Source organism: Trichosurus vulpecula, chromosome 2, assembly GCF_011100635.1.
Source record: "Trichosurus vulpecula isolate mTriVul1 chromosome 2, mTriVul1.pri, whole genome shotgun sequence".
NCBI lineage: Eukaryota > Metazoa > Chordata > Mammalia > Diprotodontia > Phalangeridae > Trichosurus > Trichosurus vulpecula.
Genome location: NC_050574.1, coordinates 458,950,550 through 458,965,591, shown reverse-complemented (window position 1 = coordinate 458,965,591; position 15,042 = coordinate 458,950,550).

Here is a 15,042-nt window from a genome sequence, read left to right as displayed (position 1 = left end):
CCCATTTTTGCACATGAAGAAATTGAAACTTGGAAGCTGCATGGCTTGTTCACATAATGATACCTAACATTTATTAACATTTTTGCAAAGTGTTTTGCACCAGAGTTGTCAAATTCACTGCCTGCAAAACTCCTGAGGGCAGTCCAGACTCAAATGTAATTGGGAAATACTTAACAGAAATAAACAAAAATACAACAGAGTTTTTTGTTGATTCTGAAATTCTATGATACTATGAATCCATAGCTCTTTATTTCAAAGCCAAGTCCACATATACATTTATTTCAGTGCACTTACCTACCTTAGAGGGCTATTGTAGAAAGCCAAATAACTTATCAAAACTTCTCTGAAGCTATAAAGTCCTCTGTGAAAATAGCTTTTTGTGGGGCAGCTAGGTGGCGTAGTGAGTAGAGCACTGGCTTTGGAGTCAGGAGGACCTGAGTTCAAATCTGACCTCAGACACTTGACACATGTACTAGCTGTGTGACCTTGGGCAAGTCACTAACCCCAATTGCCCTGCCAAAAAAAAAAAAAGAAAATGACTTAATTGTAGTTGTCATTGATTTCTTTCTTTTATCTTTGTGTCCTGAGGTACTCTTAGATAATGTGCAGGACATCTAGTAATTGACTAAATCTTGAGGTATCTTATTCATGTAGTCAAACACACTTGGGAGAAGAAAAATACCTACACAGAATATTGGCAATTTTCTTTCATACTTTTTCTAGTCTTGCTCTTCTTTTCAGTAGAGGTCTCCTTTGGAGGCTTCCCCACTGCTCCATCATATAAGATGCTTCACCATGACTATTGCTGTCCTCGGAGTTCAGATACAATAGAGCACCTACTGCCCAGGCAAACCGTAAAATCCAAAGTGGAAGGAAAAACTGGTCTAAGGGCCCCAAATCAAGTCAAAATTCCATTTGAATAGTCATGTATCCTATGGGTGCTCAATAAGCATTTGTTGGCTAATGAGTATCAGACTGGCAGGTAAGTATGGGGCATGATGGAGTCATCTTAGAGGGCTGCAGAGGCTGATTATTAAGTTTTGAGCATTTACATCTTGGAAACCAGCAAACATTACAAATTGGTAATTATTGTTTTGTTGGTTATCTAGACTTTAAAAAAGTGTTGGAGAAAATATTAAGAATGCAAATTCAACTTAATAATTGTCTCTTGTGCTTCTTCACACCCCGCCCCGCCCATTGTTAAACATTTAATATCACAAGCCTGAGGATGTCATGAATTCCATTAGAGAGAAAAATATTTTTGCCTTTTAAAAAAATGAGTGTTCATGTAACCTAATGTTTAAGGTTGCCCCACAGTAAAATGCCATATTGCTGCCAAGCATCTTTCTTATAGGATAAAGTGCCACATTTGCAATACACTTAACGAATAATGGTGGAAAGAGGCAGGGTAGATTTTTTTTCCCCCTTGTCCCTGAAAGGACTTCTTTCTTTGTAATTTAGACAGTGGTATTTCAAAAGACTTTACTAGTAATAGGAAAAAAGGGGAAATTCTATAAATTGTTGGTTGTAGAAGAGACAGTAATTGCTCATTTATCTTATGGGAGAAAACAGTTTTGATTACTTTGTCCCACTTCATAGGAGTTGGACGAGAAATGCTAGAGATTTGGACTTCAAATCCTTCCAAAAGTGGCAGGATTGACTTGACATGTTGTTTAATCTTCCAGTATGATGCAACATCCCCAGTTTATCAAGCGTTGATGATGCCATCTGGAGCCTGAAATGATCAGATAAATGAGCAAGGCTGGTTACTCTTACTTCTCCTCAAGGAGCAGTGACTAAAATGTTCTTTTAAATGAAAGTATCTGGAGACATTTATCACAGCCTAACTATGTGAAAGGTTGCACATTGAAATGCTTCAGTGATAGTTTAAGGGCACTTTAAATGACAAGGCCAGGGTCCTTCCCTAGGATTTTATTATCTCCATTTTACAGATAAGGACACTGAGGCAAATAGAGGCTGGCTTCCCCAGGGTCAGATAGCTAGCAAGTGTCTGAGGCTGGATTCAAACTCAGATCTTTTTGACTTGAGGGCCAGTGCTCTTTCCACTACACCACTTAGCTTGGGATGGGGTAAATGGGATAATTATAGTGATACAAAAAGGAGGAAGAATTGAGACAAAAGAACATTAGAATTTATATATGTATATGTATACTGTGTATACATATACATAAATAGATGCACACGTGTATATGCACATACATATTCATACACACAGATGTATGTATATATACCAAAGAGCAGAAGAAAGTTTAGAAAGGGACATAGTCAAGCAGGGCAGTGTTTTAACATTCATGTTAAACTGAAATGTTATTTAAAAATGAAACCAAAACAAAAACCAAGCTGTATATTGTGGCAATTTGGAGTTTCAAATCCAAACCTTCGTTTCTGTTCTTCTTTGCCTAGAGAAATGATCATGTTAGTTGATGTTTGTTAAGTTTGTACTAATAAAAACGAAAACTTATCTTTAAAATCAGGAATTGTTTAGTCTTGTGATTGAAGGTGGTTGTGTGAGACTATGGAGAAAAGTTGGGAGCTGGAGATTTTGAGGGGAGTGGTATTGCACTTTTAAAGAAAGTTTCTGAGAATATCCCAGGGTACACTTTCTAGACTGGAGAGAAAATGAGCAAGGAGACACACTGGGAGAGGACACAGTGCTGGTCCTGAACAGTCCTGTTAGCATTGCTTCTAGCATAGCATGTGGTGACACATCATGATGTTCCATCCATACCCTTATCCCTCTTTGAGAGGACAGAGAGAAAATACCGATGTTGTATTTGTGAGCCGTGGAAATGTTGTCCTTTGTGCAAGAGTCTTCAAAGCCTCTGACAATGATACAGCTTGGAAAAGAGGGAACGTATCCCAAGATTCTGTAAAGGATATAGCTATCACCAGCCTTGTGAGAGTGTCAGTGCTGTCCAAGGCTGGGTGAAGTGCGCAGTGGTTTGTTGGCAAACAGGCATCTTCTACTCAGTCACCACTCCGCAGGCTATGTAATATCATAAATTCAGCACTGGAAGCAGGCTTAGAGATCTTTCTAACTCCCTCATTTTATAGATGAGAAACAGGTCTAGAGGTGGTGGAATGATTTGCCCAATGTCTTAAAGTCAGTGACAGAGCTGGGATATTCAGCCCCTTTCCTACTATTCCAGGCAGCCCCTTTGATTCTTCAATCTCAGCATTAAAAAGAAATTGGCATTTCTTATCTAATCCTTTTAGTGTCTGTATTTCTTCCCTATTGCTAAGTAAATGACACAAAATGACTTTGGGTTGGACTTAGTAACGTCCTGAACTCTGTACCCTCTTTGGCTCCTCTTATTCCTGTTTATGCATCCCATTGCCCTTACAACTGGAGTTTCTGGCTGGTCAGGCCCACATACTCAAGATATTGTCTTACCATTAGTCTTTAATAGCATCTGGGGTAAGCCAGACCATCAGAGAAACAGATTCTTCACCCACACATCCCATTGGGAATCTCTGTGCCTCAGACCTCAGGCTGCTTGGCCATCATGGCCTGAGAAATAGTTGATGTACTTCTCAGGGCTCTTGGGACTTCTTTTGGCTTTTTTTCTGGGCTGTGTTCATAATGTCTGTCTCCCAGGAGTGGTGATCATTTGCCAAGCATCAGGTTGAACCAGGGAACTCTTGTAATCGGCTGATAGTAAATGGATAATTCAGGAGTCATTCATTCTGACTGGGATGATGGGAAGGGACGCAGAGTACAAGAGGGACTGACCATGCCTTTGTCTGGAAGCACTTGAAGGACAAGTTTCACCCCAATCTCTTTCTTGGATCCTGGCAGAGGTTGTTCTTGACAAGACTGTTTCACTCCGTGAACAAAGGGACAGCCACTTGGAATTCAGGGGACATCAGGGGATGTCAGGGGACAAACTCAACAGACCTTACATTGTGGTTAGTCTCTGCCCACCCAGCGACTCCAAAAACTGTTGGGGTTTCATGATGTTATGGTGGAACTGTCTCAAAGAATTCAGAGGCAGACCACCTCTAATCCAAATATAGACATTTATTGCAATTGACGCCTCTCATGAAGCAGGCTAAGTTCCAAGAGGAACCAGCAAGTTCAGAGAAAGCAAGATGGATTTTTATAGGGTAAAGATGCTGATTACACAATCAAAATTTACACAGAATATAGGCATATGACTAATATTAAAAAGGCAGGAGGAGTTCGTTAAGGGATTAGGTAATGGAGAAGGGGTCCCTTCTATGGTGTGATGGTCAAACATTCTATTCTACATCCTGGTGGTTCTGTCTTCTGATTGGCTAGCTATTGTGATCCTGTCTGGTCAAGATGAATGATGTGGTTGAGGTTGAGTGCGTGGACACCCATATCTGTGGGAATGGGTCTGGGGGCAGTGGCTAGCTAGAGGCAGTTGCTGGGATCCTATCACATGGACATGCCTGCTGTTCTGTGAGAAATGTTAGTTCATGGACACACTGGTTGTCCCAGTGAGCAGTGAGGCATATATGAAGAAGTTAAAATATTGAGTATGTGTGTGTGTGTGGGGATATATGAGTTGTTAGGTAGGGGCAGTGGGCCTGCTGTTCAGTAGGGCCTATATGGAAGTTAGAATATTGGGGCAGGGGGCAGCTTCATTAGGATTCCATCACTTATAATTGAATGATATCCTTTGACCAGGTCAATACATACCCTTCATCTACTACAGGAGAATCTGCTTATAGGTGCCATTTTACAATCTTTGTGATGGATGGGAATAATGACATCATTAATAGTTCTTTATGTTCCCCCTTCGGCTGTGCGTGATTTGATGCTCTGTGTGGCTTCTCTGTTTTGCAAAGTCTGGTGTGTATAGTGGGGGCAAGAATTAGCCTTATCTTGGGAGGCAGAGCTCAATGCAATCTCAACCAAGTGGTCAAAGCCTGCTCAAGTCTCAATCTTGGAACTAGGGATTAGTAGAGGTATTGGCCAGTTAGGTCTCTGTATAGGTTTTGTACAGTGTTCTTTGGCCTTTAAAGACCTGTTGTAGGTAACTTTCAGATCATTTTGCAGTTTCAACCTGGTAGGATTGTGTGGAGCCTGGTGGATGAGGTTGGATGGAATTATTGCTCTATTTTTATGGTCTTTTGGAAGTGTGGTTTGTTGGTTATCTCCTGGAACCATTGGTTCCCATTGCTCAATGGAGTTGATCAACTATATGTTGAAGTATATATATTGAAGAATATATATATATATATATATATTGAAGTATAATCCAAGCTTTGGAATCTGCATCAGCCTCATCTTTGCCCTGCTGGTCATTTGCCCTAGTGGCAATGTTACCCAATTTATTAGGTGTGGCAGAATGCACTGGACATTGGAATCTGGTGCCCCCTCACTGTGGTGATCAGGGGTAGAGGAAAGTATGGTCAAGTGTCTTGGGGCTGGTGGTATTGTTTGATGATTCAGACCAACTGAAGGTGTGGCTTGGTAAACCAGGCTCATTGGAAGCATTAGTCTGGGATTAGTATCCGATGTGTTTGGATGGGCTTGTTCTTGGATGTCTGACATGCCCTAGGCATCAGAATTTAATTTAGCCTTGTGGAAGCAGTCAAGGTCCTGTGAAGGTATGTTCTGCTGGGCAACTTCTAGTGGAGGCTCAGGCTTGATGTTCTATGCCTCTAATGGAGAAGTCAAGGCCTGGTCTAGATGTTACAGATACTGAGTATCAACCCAGGACAGTGTCATCTTTGTAGCTTGGGCCTGGTGGTGCCTCAACCTAATTCTTGGAACCTAGTTGAGTTGTTGCATAGCAATTGATGTGTACGAGAACCTCTATCTAACCAGTGGGAAACATCTGATCTTTGCATGACTGAGATATTGCTTGATGGTCAGGATCTGTGTCCTTGGGCTTGTCACTAGGGCCTAGTAGAGCATTCATTATGTGGATAGGTCATGGAAAGTGGACTGAAGTGGCCTGATTGCAGTGGTCAAGATATGAATAAGTTATAACTCTTTTTGAACTTTATTTACTGTTGCTTTCCAATAACAATCCCATGGGATAGATAGTATAAATATCAATTCCCATTTGATAGATAAGAAAAACTAAGCCCCAAAGACATTAAGTGACTTAGATAACAAGCAGCAACTAAGTGAATGAAAGGAGGGTCTGGGCTCAAATTGAGGAAACCAAAATTCAGAGTGATCATCTGCAGTTGTAGGACTAGAACCTATTTCTTTGGATTTCTAAGCCCTCTGCATCATGCTGATTCCTGGGGTCAGAATCTGATGGAGGAAAACCCCCCAACAAAAGTGGTTTTTAAGAAAAGAGTTGATGGAGGGCCATTTGGGATAATTGAAAATCAAATGTTAATTAAAAAAAATACAAAGAACCCTGGTTCCACTGATTGGTAATAGAGATTACCAGTCAAATGACTCTCTTTCTATAAGTCCTTTCATGCCTAAGGTACTTCTTTTCAAACCTACTTCCCACCCTCATTTCCAGTCTTCTTACACCATACTCCTCCTATCAGGTACTCTTTGATCCAGTGACTCCATCTCTTGGCTCTGGACATTTTCTCTGGCTGTACCCCATGCCTGGAATGCTCACCCTTCTCATCTCTACCTCCCGGCTTCCCTGGCTTTCTTTAATTAAAATTGTAGGAAGCCTTTCCCAACCCCTCTTAATTCCAACCACTTTCCTATTAATTATTTCCTGTTTGTACTGTCTATAGCTTGTTTGTATATGTATTTTTGCCTGTTGTCTCTCCCATTAGACTGTGAGTGCCTAGAGGGTAGGGACTGTCTTTAGCCTATTTTTGTATCCTAGCACTTAGCACAGTGCTTGGCACATTCTAGATACTTAATAAATGTTTATTGACTGTCTAAGCTAGAAACCAGAAGAAGCCAAAAAGGAGAAAGATCTCTCTCTTCTCTTTCCTTCCCCCAATCTCACTAGCTTTGCCTGCCCCTCAAGTGGACACCAGCTTTGATAACAGACTCCACCAAATGAGGAGGGAATCCCATGTAATTGTTCCTTTAACACTAGCAGAGGGATTTTTAAAGAGAGAATCTGTTTGATCACATGACCAACAACAGGCTGAAAGGTGAGGTATTTTCTGACATTCTCATTAATTCTCAACCCCTCCTCCCCAAACCCTAAAAAAACCCCAAACTCCAAAGGGGAATTAAGCACCAGTGGAACAATTACAGTTAAACCAACAGCACAAGAATGCCAGAATCCAAATGACATAACAACTTTCAAAATTAATAGTGGAGAGTGGCCATCCTAAAGGTCCTCACTTATCACCACTCCTCATCAACCCATACACTCTAGAATACAAACAAAACAAATTGGAGCCTAGTACATTGGGACCCACTCTGGCATTTCCCTGTAACTGCCCAGATCTTCTGATACACCCCACTTTTGCCCTTCTTCTATCAATCTGTTGGAACAAGTAAGACACATTAACTCTGCCCAAACAAGCGAGGGGAAGAGGGAATTATGGAAGAGAGGAAGAGTGACCACATTTTTAGGGTTGCCAATGTTAGGGAGCAACAAGGAAGCAAAAACCTAGAACATATATCTGGTGCCCTCCCTCTCTTCCCCCAATCCCCCACCTAAAAGGAATAGACACTGATTCAGCCCAGCCAGACAACTAAAGAACAGAAGGAACTGCAGAAGGAGGCCAGTTGAAGGAAAGGAGACTTGGAATCTAGCTGAAGTTAGTCTTGTCCCTTAGAAGGTACTTAGAAACAGGACCAAGGTTAGTGAGAAGTAAATTGCCCAATGATGGGGCAGGGAGAAACAGCATTGTGTCCCAGTCCTGAGGGTGAATACAACATATGTATTATATGAAAATTTGAGTAACAGAAGGGTACGTTCTACTTCTACCAGAAGTTGCATAAGGGAATGGAATAGTATATTCTGAAAAGCAAATAAACTCAAAATGAAAGCCAAAATAGCAAAATCTGTAAACCTAAGCCTAATAATCAATTTAAAAATATGGATATTCAATAAGAGAAGTATTTCAGGCATGGGGGCACCCAGCAAATAAGCTTAAGTAGGTTATCTGACTTGTGAATATCTCAAACAACAGAAACAAAAGAAAGATCAATAAATAGAACTAACAAGGAAAGAATAAATAATGCTACTTTGACATACATTTTAATAAACTCCTTTAAACTCTCTTTTTCCTGAGTTTGGCCTCATTAAACAGGGAGAAAGTTTGAAGAAAGAATTTTCTTTTTAACTATATTACGCACACACTATCTAAATTTTTATTTCCTTCAAGTTTTCAATCTGTTTGGGTGAAAGGTAGATTTTACCTCAGGAGTTCATTCACACAAATGGAATCCTGGGGCTGAAGCCCACCCCTCAAAGTATCAAGTTTACCTACATTAATAATTTAGAAATATAAAATATAGTCTATGATACATGCAGGCTTTAATGATTCATTTACACACTGCCAAAGCTAATTTTGGGGATATGATGGGACAAATGATAAAGAGAAAAAAATAAAATCTATATTGTGTAGATATTTAGTTTTCCCCCGTTGATTTTGGATTTCCTTCTCCCATAGTTAAAATACTATGAGTTAGTGACTCTGCTGAGACATCTTTCTTCAAGAGGTCATTGCTTTCTTCCTTCTGTTGCTCTTTTCTGATTTGAATATATATGCTATTCTCTCATTTATTTTGTGTTGTCATTCCAGTCATGGACACAAATGCACTCTGTGAAAATATTTGAAAGAGTTAATTTCCATTTAGTGTATGTGCAACATATTGAACCTGAAAATAAAACTTGTTTAGGTTCATTTCTGAGGAGCTCAGGAAAATGTCCAGTAACTTTTTCTGAGAAAAGATTATTACGTGGGGAGACAATGTCAGTTTATTCTCTAGACTAGACTCTATTACCTTGTCCTTGCCAACTTTTAAAGAAAACCATAAAGTTGTCAAAGTATTTATTTATGAGAAGAGTGTACCAGCAGTTTTCAAATGGCAAAATCCAACCTATTGAAAGCCATATGAAAAATGCACCAAACTACTAACAACTGGGGAATGAAAATCGAAGCAACTCTGAGGTGGAACTCTGTAGCCATCCAATTGGCAATGATGACGCCTCCCCCCCACCAAAAAAGGAAAAGGACAAATTTTGAAGAGGTTGCATAAAAATAGATATATTAGCGCGCTATTAGTAGGACTGTGAACTGTTCCATTTTGGAAAGCAGTTTGCAACTATCCCCTTAAATCACTCAACTGCGCATGCTGTTTGATCCAGCATAATACAACTACTTTGCTTTTGCCTCAAGAGGTCAAAGAAAGAGGAAAGTGACCCTAGGAACAAAATTATTTATGGCAGCAGTTCATAGTGGCAAAAAAACTTGAAAACTTATGGAGTCCACATCTATTGGGGGATGGCTGGACAAATTGTGGTATATAAATATAATGGAACCTTATTATGCCATAAGAAGTTATGTCAATGATTTCAGATAAACGTGGCAAACTTTTATGAAGTGATTCAGAACGAAGTGAGTAGAATATAGAGAGCAAGTTACAGAAAAAAAAATGTCATGAAAAATATCTCAGAATTCAGATTAATATAATGACCAACTGTGATTCTGGAGTACTAATGATGAAGCATGCTACTCACTTCCTATAAGGGAGTGTAATGGTAATCAGGGCAGGACTTTTTTACTGTTTTCTCTTTTGGAGCACCTAGGTAATCAAGTGCCTTTGAGGAGTCTGGCCTTTGTCCCTTTGATTAGATTGGGAGTCTTTGATGACCAGCTTAAGTCAAGGAAAAGCCTAGTTCTCATAGGTTTGACTGGCATGGCTGTGATGCCTGAAGAAGCGTCGCATGGTTTTGAGTTGCATGGTTGTGACGCCATTTGACCCTGAACAGGGTATATAAACTGAGAGGTTAGCATTTAGTTTGGGGCTGTCACTCACTAGAAGTGATGTGTGATTTGACCAGATGAGACTCTGGGTAGCCATTGTTAAGGAGCACCATGCCCCCCTTGAAAAAACCCAGGTGTTGGTGTTTCCCTGGTAACTACGTACTGAGATGTTGGACAGAAAGCTAGAAGCCTATCTACTGGTTTGTGTGACTATATCTGTTCATATTTTCTGTTTGTAATTTCTGTTTGTATTTGCTCTGAAGTTCAGGGCACTGGCTTTCCCCACCCTGAACTAAGTGAATGATATTTGTATGTTTGATTAAAGTGAGATTGTTAACCCCTTAAAGTTTCTTTCCTTAGAAAAGCAGATCAAAGAACATGTGCTAGCAGCCCTTCCTGTGTGCTGATGTTGTTGGTCTTACACCTCCGCAGCAGCTGCTAGCAACATTGTTGTTACAGGGAGCTGATGCATTCAAGATGCAAGATGTGACATACATGTTTTGAACATGGCAAATGTAGAAATTCATATCTCTTGACTAAACATCTATGTAACAAGAGTTGTGCTTTTATTTTTCCCCTCAAATCAGAAGGGGGTAAATTGGAGATAAAAGAGGCCTTAGGGTAGCCAAACAAATAAAAATAAATAGGAAGAGAGTAGATGAGAGGCCAAGTGTAATGACAGAAAAGCAGGACAGTTTTGGAGGTTACATGTTTGTTTCACTATTAATTTAAAAAGAGCAAGCTCTATATAACAGAAATTTGAAGTTTCAGGTATAATTCATTCCTTCTGTTCTACTATATATGGAAATACATTTAAAAATTTGGTGTTTATTGAGTTCAGAATTAAACAAACAAAATTGGAGAAATTATGAAGGAAAAAAGCAAAGATCAAACACTCTTAGTGAAGTTTTCTTTTTAAAATTTTTTTTCAGGTTTATGGAATAAAACAAGCATTTCCCTAACATAGTACAATAAAAAAAGATGATTGTACACAAAACTGCAAATCTATTATGCAAAACTTGCTATTCCTTTCAATATACAATAAAACTATCATGAAAATTTCTTTTTTCCACCCTACCCTAGACATAGCTACCTTTAGACACAAATAGGTGTACACACATATGCATATATATGTAAAATTATTCTGTACATGCTTCTATTTGTCAGTTCTTTCTGTGGTTGCAGATAGAATCTTTCTTCATATGTTCCTTATAGTTAATTTGGGTATTTATAATAGACAAAATAACTTATTCTCTCAAAGTCCTTCTTAAAACAATATTACTGTCACTGTATACAATATCCTCTTGGGTCTGCTCATTCCACTCTTCATTATCTCATGCAAGTCTTTCCATGTTTTTCTAAAATAATTGAGTACATCACTTCTTATAGCACATCATGATCATATACCACAATATGTTCAGCCATTGCCCAACTGATGGGCATCCCTGCAATTTCCAGGTTTTTGTCACCACAAGGAGATCTGCTATAACCCCTTTAGAACATATAGATTCTTTTCCTTTCCCCCTAATCATCTTTGGATCAAGTCTTTGGAAACAGACCAAATAGTGGTATTATTGGGTCAAAGGGTATAGACAGTTTAATAACTCTGAGCATAATTAAGATTGCTCTCCAAAGTGGTTAGATCATTTCACAATTCCACCAACAATGAATTAGTGTCCCAATTTTTCCGCATCCTCTCCAACATTTGTCATTTTCCCTTTCTATCATTTTAGCCAATCTGGTAGGTGTAAAATGCTACCTCGAGGTTGTTTTAATCTGCATTTCTCTAATCGATAATGATTTAGAGCATTTTCATATGACTGTAAATTGTTTTGATCTCTTCATTGGAAAACTACCTCTGACCATTTGTCAATTGGGGGATGATTCATACTCTTATAGATTTGACAAAGTTCTTTATATACTTTAGATATGACACCTTTATCTGATAAACTGTCTATACATTTCCACCCAATTTCCTGCTTTCTTTCTGATCTTGGCTATCTTTGTTTTATTTATACAAAACTTTAAAATTTAATGTAATCAAAATGATCCATTTTATACCTAACTTTGCTCTCTATCTCTTGTTTATTCATGAATTGTTCATGTATCCATAAGTCTGATAAATAATATGTTCTATGTTCCAATTTTCTTTTAAAATCTCTCTTTATATCTAGGTCATGTAGTGGAGTTTTCTATTTTTTTGGGATGGGGGCAAAATATGCTGGTACTCTGATCAAGAGCCTGCTAACAAGGTAAGGATCATTTCAACTAGCCTTCTCAAACTGGTTTTGTAGGTCACATAGATGATATGACACTTGATTTCTTATGAATAAAATGAGGAGAGGGAGAGGAGAGAAATGAGAGGGGAAAGAAGGTTGGGAGATTGAGGCCCAATTTTCTATTTTATACTTTCCATTTTGCATCCAAGGGTCCCCATGAATAAATTTGTTGTTCTTTAGTATAGAAGCTTATTTTCAAATTTTCAGCTGTCCGGGATGATCAGTTTTTTTCCACTTATATTAAAACCTGAAAATGCAGTAATATACCAGCCCACAGCCAAACTGGTGAACTATTCAGCCACTTGTTTGTTTGTTTGTTTTTAACTATTGGGGGATTAGTTACTTTTGTATTGGAAAGAATGTTCAGTTACCATCTGGAAACTTGCACATGTGAGTTGGCCGTGTCAAAATGGATATCTTGTGGATACCTTAAAATCCACAAGTCCAAAACTGGACTCGTTTCCCCCCAAATCCTTTCCTTTTCCTAACTTTCCTAGTACTGCCAGGGATTCTTCCATCGTCCTGGTCACTCAGGTTCCCATAGCAGGTGGCATCCTCTACTCCTCTCCCACTCTCTCATATCGGTCTCCAAGTCATACTAATTCTACCTTCGCAACGTCTCTCCCTGTACAGCCCCTTTTCTTCTCTGATGCCACCAATACCCCGATCTAGGTCTTTATCCCCTTACACTTGGACTATTACAATAGCTTGCTGATTGGTCTCCTTGCCTCAAGTCTTTCTCCATTCCAGTCCAGCTGTAACTCAGCTGTTAAGAGGACCTGAGTTCACATCTGGCCTCAGACACTTGACACACTTATTAGCTGTGTGACCTTGGGCAAGTCACTTAACCCCAATTGCCCTGCCTTCCCCCCTCCAAAAAAAAAAGAGATACTCCTAAAGTGCTGGTCTGACCATGTCACACCGTTCTACTCAATAAACTCCAGTAGCTCCCTATTACTTCCAGGATCGATTATAAAATCAGCTATTTAACTTTTAAAGGCCTTTATAACACAGCCCCTTCTTACCTTCCCATTACTCTACAATTCAATGACACTGGCCTTCTTGCCATTCCTCATACAAGACACTCCATCTCCTGACTGAGCATTTTCACTGGCTTTCTCTATGCCTGAAATGTTTCTCATATCCACCTCCAGGATTCCCTGGTCTCATTTAAGTCTCAGCTAAAATCCTACTTTCTGCACAAAGCTTTTCCTGGTCCCATTTAAAGCTAATGCAACTATATTTGTTACTGGTCAGTGTTCTCTTTTGCCTGAAAAACAAACAAAACACCGACTTACTCATCTTTCTAGTTTTAGTTCCTCAACTAAATGTTTGTGCTAGGGCCAGCCTCCTCTTATCTTCCCCTCTAGTTCATGTTTGGGTGGGATGACTGTTTCTGCTTAGTTTCATCCTGAACCCCCTAGGGCTAATTTATTGTAGTCCTAAACTTACTCTCTGATGGTATAGCCAATATTCTGAAAGTTCCATCATTAATGAAAGCGAGGCTCTATAATGGGCATTTACATCCATTCTTCTATATTGCATAATCAAATGACAAGAAATCCAGAAGTTGATTATAGACTACGCTTACACAGTTTCAAGAAAAACTCTTTTATCTCTGTTTTGGTCTTCTCCAAATAGAGTTTACAGAGTTCAGTGATTTAGCTGGCTCCCAGTCTCCCTGAACAAAGGAGTCTAAGGGTAGCAATACATTCAGTTGAGCAGTATTTTATATATTCAGCTGGTTTATGGAATCACTTGACAAGAAGCTTGAAAACTGACTTTTGACTAGTTTTATGCAATTATAAGAAAGTCTTTCAACCAGGTATCACCAAAGAAAATTTACTTTAGAAAATTATTTAGCAACTTCTTTATGCTAAAGATGACTTTGGAAACATGTTTAAGATGGAAAGTCATAGACACTGTGCTACGGAGTAACAATTAATTAAAATAAAACTGACCATATGTAATAGCCACCCTAAAAGCAGTTAAAGGTGTCTTCTCATCAATACAGAATTGAAAGCTTTGAGAATCCAATAATACTACACATCTATTGAAGTCCAAAATTGAATCCAGAAACTCTAAACAATATAAATACTATATAATAATAGTGTCAGTGTTTCAGATGACCAGCCAAAACCTTCATCTGTGAAGCCTCCGAGTCGTACTTATTCAGTAACAAGCCAGTGTGTAGCCAGATTCAAGAACACAGTCAGGGAGAAATTGCTCAAAGGATGCTTAGAGTTGACCATCCATGCACCGGAAACACTGACAGTAGAAATGAGATAAGTACAGAGAAGAAATTAGATTTAAAAAACCCATACCATGGAATATCAGAAAGGAAGAGTAGTAGGAAGATGAACTGATATGCAGAAATCAAATTGGGGATGCACCATTCATTTGAAACAGACTGTACAGTAAAGAAGGGAAGCCACCAAAAACAACAAAAAAAGACTGTTGCTGTTTAAGTCTTTGCAGCCACACTCACACTGGTGATGTCAACATAAACCAGAGTGCCACCTTTGTCTGGGAATGCCTCCAATCATATTTCAAACCAAACCAACAATTTTGCTACCAGGAGTTCAATGCTACCTGTAACCCCAGTGAACAGTCTACCAGAGTGCCTTTGTAACAAGTAAGGCCCCAGATTATTGGGTGTCTGTGGTAGTATCAAAGAAGTTATTTTCTTTTAAAAACAGGTTTAAGTAGGGTAGAAAAAAGAAAGAATTGAAAAGTGATAGAATGTGGTTTCAGAGAGGATTTATTGACTGAATTACACCATCATTATATGTGTAAAATGTTTCATTCTGAAATCAGGGAATGATTTTTGCAAATGAAATAGTAATGTGAGAATTTCTTGACTTGCTTTAAATTCAGCTTCTCTTCTATC